At 41.4% G+C, this 7138-nt stretch overlaps 1 pseudogene; it reads right to left on the reverse strand.

Annotated features, from left to right (window-relative positions):
- LOC139614191 (piggyBac transposable element-derived protein 4-like) overlaps nucleotides 1-6701 on the reverse strand; it is a 52373-nt pseudogene extending 45672 nt beyond the window's left edge.
- Nucleotides 6702-7138: the final 437 nt, after the last annotated feature.

A 7138-nucleotide genomic window follows, 5' to 3' on the forward strand; every position in this document is an offset into this window, starting at 1 on the left:
TGTCAGGATCAGAAACTCTTGCTGATTTTCTCTAATCATCCAAAACACAACGGAGAAATCCTATTGGCTGGAGGAGGGAACCAGGTGATGACAACTACAGGGTTAGTCTACAAAAATACGTCATCCCTGCAGCTCTGTGTTGTTTTTAGGATAGTGAACTTGGCTGATTGAAATTCTTCAGGATTTCTACACAGCACTTCATTAAACAGCAGAACCTGGTTTACAGACTGACTGCACCTCACGGCATTAACTCCTGACAACTTTGACAAGTTCCCATCTATTTCACTGCTGAAGCATTACATCCTCTACTATTATGTATTAATATGGCTGCCTACGGCGGTGAAACACTGTACAGTCATTGTGCTTGACAACATGGCAGCTAGCGCACAGATAGCATGTTGCTAATGCCACTCACGAGATTTAAATCTGCTCGTTCCACTTCATTTACCACTTGACGCGACTCCTCAAAGAACCAGTAATATCTGCTCCTCAGTGTCTTTATGCTCCTGAATCACCCTTCACTCACAATAAATCTGTTTAATGTCACCATTTGAACATAAAACACAGAGTTATCACTCAGTCAAGCTTTATTTTGATTCCTGCATTGCTGTGGCATAAGGCCATAAATCACACCTGTGTGGCAGAATGGCTGGGCCACAGTATAATCTAATCTACACGTCAGTGATGGCAGCTTCTCGTGTTGCTGAACTTCAGTGTCTCCATGGCAACTATATAAAGGTTTCTCCCTACACACACGCACGCACACACACACACACACACACACACACACACACACACACACACACACACACATACAGAGACTACCCTTCACAGGCACCCATGCTGAAAAATGTGTTTCCATCTGCTGACAGGTTGGTATTCTGTGCTGCAGTCATCGCCACTGAGCGCACTGTCACAACCGGTGATCTTCACCGTGTCGGTGTCCGCACTCACACTCTTGCGCTGGATTTAGTTTTTCTGCTGCATTTACTGCTCCCACTCTAAACAAGTCCAGTGTTGCTCTCTTCACCTGCTGCACAGCAGAGAAATGAAATCAGCCTCACCTTAGATCTCGTTGTGAATGTTTCAGCCTCCTGCAGATCTGCTCTCATCTTTCATGCATGACCAGCTCAGGAGCCGACGTGGATCAGGGGCGGCAGAGCCCCAGGCTGTGGCTTGAAACATGACACAACTAATGTTCCTGATCCCCTCACCTCAGCAGTCTAAAGAAAATAAAGGTGTATACACAATCCCTGAGAGATGTGGACCACCATACGTGTCATTAATCATACAGCATGACACACACACTCAAACATCTTTATCAGTCCCACCCAGAATTGTGTCGCAAAGAAAAAATGTTCTCCAATCCAGCCTGCAGCAGGATTGAAAGAAGTATTTACATTTTTTTTTTCTATGATGATTCTTCTCAGGGCTTATCATGTGTGATACAAGAGGAAGCCTTGAAACAAGCTGTCAGGACTTCTAGAACTTTGTGATGTCACAACAAAGCAATCACCACCTTCAGCCACGCCCCAAGCCCCGCCCACCTGGACCCACTATCCAACCTTGCAGGATTTGGTTTCTCTTAGTGTTTACCTGAAATCTGCTGTATTTTTATTGGATCACTTAGAAAACAGTCAGCCAATCAGAAGAGAGGCTCAGGCCCTCTCTTCTGATTGGCTCACTGACCTGTTGTTACTAGAGCTCCAGAGAGAAGCCTGAGAGAGGAGATGTAAAACTACACTGAGATGGTTTTTGGTTCTTAAACCACAAATATATCTTCTGATGGATATCAACTTTTAACAAAGTGTAAAATATGGGCTCTTTAAAGGGTAAATCAACATTATTTCAGCTACTTTTGGTTTTGATGACAAGTATTGCCAAATATCATTGCTGAGATCTCAGACAGTGACGTTGCTTAAACAAATGTCAACAGACACGTTGTAAACCAGATGTTTAAGTTTGAAGTATTGTTTCCTGTTGCATGGTCTGCAGCTCTGCAGTGAACACCATTTTACATCACCCACCTGGCTCCATCGTTCTCATGCTCTTTGCTTTGCACATCACAACAGCCCCTATTATAATGGCAGAAACAGATGCTGCTGTGGGTCATTCAACACTGTCACTTCATATGAAACTATATCAAGCACCACATCCAAATCGTGCTTCATGTAGACTCTGTTACTGTCATCCTGATATTGTGATATATACAATGAAGACAGCAGCAGCTTCAGAATCCAGATCAGCTTGTTTGCTGTCGTACTGTTCCCACTTTTTATTTGGCTCAGCAAGAACCTTCTGCTTCAGGTCAACTGGCCAGGTGGTTCTGCAGTTTGTCTTCCTGCATCTGTGTCAACACATCAAAGCTGCCATATAATACTCAAATGTTGTATTTCTTTTCATTATAAACCTTATTATCCTTACACACACAGAGAGAGATAGATAGATAGATAGATAGAGATAGAGAGAGAGAGAGAGAGAGAGAGAGAGAGAGAGAGAGAGAGAGAGAGAGAGAGAGAGAGAGAGAGCGCACCAGTATAATTCTGCCATTCACCTGTTAAATTATTGACACATTATGATTATAACCTACATTGGGTTTCTGGCTACATGTGGCCTCTACTGTCTCCACATGCTGCTGCTACAATGGTTAAAAATATATTTAACCCTCCTGTTATGTTCATTTGTCAGGAACAACAATGGTGTTCCCGGGTCAATTTGACCCAGTGCATGTTTAATTATCCAAAAGATGTCCGAAACCAAAAAAATCCTAACAAGCACTGTGAATATTTCATTACTAACTCCATTACTAACTATTCTATCAATATTTAGTGCAATGGTGTTCCTTACTTCTAACAGGTAATGGTTCAATTAGGATAATTCACTCGTTTTTCATAAAAAAAACGCATGTTCAAACTTTTTTTTTAAATGTTTCACCACTTTATTGCTTTTGAAAGACCAACTTATGAAACACAATAGTTTTACATAACATTGTAATAACCCTGTGCCATGTTGAGCACGACCCTTGTGCCCTGATTCTTCTCTGGGGCTCCTCCAACTGGCTTTCCAGTGTAAACCTGCATGTTCAATGCATAGCTGGTGTTAGCATCACATGCTGCCCAGATTTTTATTCCATATTTAGCTGGTTTGGAAGGAATGTATTGCCTAAATGGGCAGTGACCTCTGAATGCCACCAGCCTTTCACCCACTGTGATATTAGGGCCTGGGTTATAGAGTAGTGGAAGTTGCTCTACCCACTTGTCCCACACAGTCCTAATAGCTGCCAGCTTGTCTCTCTCTCTCGTCTACCAGCCCTTGTCTCTCGATTATCAAATCGGATTACTCTGGAGAAAATGTGAAAAGTCTCCAGAGACATTGTGGCTCAAAATATGGCCCTGCCTGTCCCTGCATCCCACAGACTGGCTGTCGATTCATCCTTCGACTTATAGACCCCAGCGAGGATGAGGAGCCCCAAATATGCATCTAAATGTGTTTTGTCTAGCTCCTTCCAATTCTCCCCAAAAACACGCCTCCCTTCCAGATTAGTCATCTCCAGAATGATTTTCTGTATTGAATCTGGTATGACCAGCTCAAAAGTTGACTTGATGTCAGTCACACGAGTCACTGCCATCCTAGTGGGCCCTGGCACTGTCTTGATTATGTTTTCTGCAGACAGTTTTGCCTGACGCATGAGGATGAAGACCACTGTATTTCACCATTTTTTGACATGAATGTCTTGCTTGGAGGAATAGGAATAGCAATTCCCTCATCTGGTTCAAAATCAGAATCATTAGAATCAGAATTTAGCTCAAGATGGTCTTCATCTTCAGACACATCCTCCTCCATTTCACTGTCATGATCAATGATGACTTCCAGAGCCTCCTGGACTGTCATCCCTTTGCTTCTGCTGCTCATTTTGTAAAGGTTTGCCTGACAGAGTGTAATGTTGGTAGGACTCCCATGCAGAGAATCTTTTATATGTTTTGCCCCTCCCCTGTTGAGTGTCCACTGAATGTGGGTGGAGTTTTCCCGCAAGAACATAAGTGGTTCTCGTCAAATATCATAACACCTGCACCTGTGTGTGCGTGTGTGCGTGTGCTCTGTGTGTGCTCTGAGTGTGTGTGTGTGTGTGTGTGTGTGTGTGTGTGTGTGTGAGTGATTGGGATGAAATATGTCTCACAGTTGTGACATTTCTGACACTCTTTTACCTCCAGTTTGACTGCTGGGTCAAATTGACCCGAACAGTATCTATGTGATATAAACATGCAGGGGGTGGTTGCAAATATGTGAGATGAACCATTTTCATATTATATGTTGATTACACTAATTAAGGCAAGCAGAAGAAGTTTCATACTGAAAAAATACTTACTAACTATTTTTCCTAGATCTTCAAACTTTAAAACGGGTCAATTTGACCCGGAACATAACAGGAGGGTTACATTTTTTCATCTTCTTGGGAAAAGTTGGGATCCACCTGTTGGAGCCTTCCAGGAAAAGAAGGCTCCATTTCTCGGCTGCCACCTGTCTTAAAATGCAGTCCCCAGAGGATGTGGCCCCTGACTTGGGACACAGCTAATCATCATCACTATGAACAGATCTATTCCCCGTCTGGTTTGGCAGGGAACCTTGTGCGTCATGTGTCTCCTGCAGGCAGTGTTTGAGACACTTGCTTCTTTGTTTCTGGCGCGTTGTAGCATTGAAAGATGTGCAGGCAAAGGTAAACTGGAAACACTAGACTCCCTGTCGGTTTGAATATGGTTTGACTCCAGCACCATGCAACATGGCATGGATAGGGAGCTGAGGTGATGAATGGATGGTAATAAAATAAAATGTAAGCTCATGAGTGGGCCATCTCATTGTCTCAGGACCTTCACACTGATCTGAACCACCTCATTTGGAGCTAAAACTGAAAACGATCACACCTGAATTGTCTCCAGTAGTCGCTGCCTGAATTCCTTTTAGCAATGCTGCCACATTTCAGCAATTACTGTAGTGACAACAGTGTTATCATATCTGACAGAACTCGTGTCCAACTTCACAAAAATAAGACCCCAGTTATAATAAACCAGAACTGTCCTTTAAACAGCTCCCTACCTGTTTGGTTAGATGTGTTCTTTGTTTCTGCAGTTGTTGCACTCCACATGTGGCAAATGCAGTTTCTTAATAATTAATTTCAAAGGGTAAAAGTGTGTATCTGAGGCTATTTAAGAGATCATGTGAAGACAAATGTGAAATGAGCAGGATTTAGACATGATAACCCTAATATCCCTGATTATAGGAAGCGCTATTTCCCCCCTTTGAGGCTTCTCAAATCATCTGAATTCATACGTTATTAATCAGTCTGGCCTGAAACTCACACTGCGAATTGTTCAAAAAGTTCCTATTAATCAAGTGCTATTATAAGCCCTGACAGGTGCCCACCTGCTGCAGCGCACCTCACATTTCCTTTCTAGCACTCATTAAACAATTTTGTGCGACTAACTGCAGGGACCACTTCATCAGAGGTCACTTTATCAGCTTTAGGATCCAGACTCTTGCGAATAACAGAAATCTCATGGGTGCATTAACAAAGCAAGTGGAAGAGTAGGTTCTTAGGTTTTCTGAACTTTTCCGTCTGCATCATGCATCTGTTGTAACTCATACTATAATTCTACATTAACACAAATGTCATGTTTCAAGCATTAGGTGTTGTTCTAGTCACACTGGACAAGAATTTTAATGAGTTAGAAAGTCTTTTCTGTCTCTAAGGCTATGATACGCATCAGCTTTTCTTAACACAGTATCTTTTTGACACTTGCTCTGTCCAGAGCTTTCAATTGCAGCTTCTGGTCTTCATCTGCAGATGGAGTTTGTGTTACGAGTTTCAAAATGATTTTGTAACGGAGGTAACAAATGAATGTTTGGAAAACAAGAATCATGAGTGCGTGAGTGAAGGAGCAAACCCGCCATTACTTCTCCAAATCTTTGTCTGCTTTATTACATCAAACACAATATAAAACCATATAAAAGTTAACATTTCCCTGTATAGTTGTTTCAGTTTAAATACATTCATACCGCTATTTCTGCTCTTTACCTCTCAATAGGCATATTCTCTCTCACATACACATTCACAGAAATAATCATGTTTTTATAAAAATAAATATTACTTTCTCTTAAATGCAATAATGTCAGAAAAATAAATCATGTATGAACTTATGTGGATCTATATTTGTTTCCAACTCAAGAAATCCATATTCTTATTAATGTAACAATGTAAATCATAAACCCTCTTTGGCTTTTAAATTAATATTCATGTGACTTTAGAGTCAAAACATGAAGCAACACACACACAGGGAAAATTATTCAACCTAGTGTGTCCTTAAGCACAGACCAGACACCTAACTTCAAAGAAATCTCCGTTCAAGTTATTAAGAGTAGACTTTCCATTTAACCTTAACTGTGTCTTTAACTGTATTTTTCTAACGTGTCAGAATGCCCCAGAAACCGAAATAAAAACATGGGAGGGAGTGAGAGCACCAGCACACAGAACCACACATACACAGTCACAGTGCTAACATGCTAAATGGCCGCTGGCGCCATTGTTTACAACGCTCGTACCCCCGCGATTATAAACACGACTCGTTAGCTCGGTTACAAACACCAAAAACGTCACAACGGACACATTACACCTACAGTACATCACTTTACACATCAGGAGGAAGCATTTTTTTCCCCCACCTTTGGGTACTGCGGTGCAACGGTAACCGCACTTTGGTTCTGCTTTCGCTTTTGCCTCTCTTTTTCCTCCTACATTAAATTATGCTTCACAATAAAATATTCAAATATTATTAAACATCTGGCCGACTGTTACCAGCATTAATAAAGTAATTTTACACTCATAGGAATAATAGACTGGGACCAGTAAAAAGAAAAAGTGACTACGTTGTTTCTTATTTAGGTGTATCATATTTGCTCAGTGAAGTCACTGAGCTGCAGTTGAAAACTCTGGATAAAGCTAGTAAGTTGACCTTGAGTTCACATTTTTCTTCCCCTCCACTGGTTTATCTTCCAGTCCAAGTATGTGTTGCCCCTCTTAAGTGTCTTAAAGAGGAAATATATCATGGTATATCAATAGATTTGCATGCTTCACTGTTCCAAAAAC

This window comes from Trachinotus anak, unplaced genomic scaffold (genome assembly GCF_046630095.1).
Source record: "Trachinotus anak isolate AG129_WGS33_773 ecotype Australia unplaced genomic scaffold, CSIRO_AGI_Tana_v1 ptg000033l, whole genome shotgun sequence".
Taxonomy (NCBI): Eukaryota; Metazoa; Chordata; class Actinopteri; order Carangiformes; family Carangidae; genus Trachinotus; species Trachinotus anak.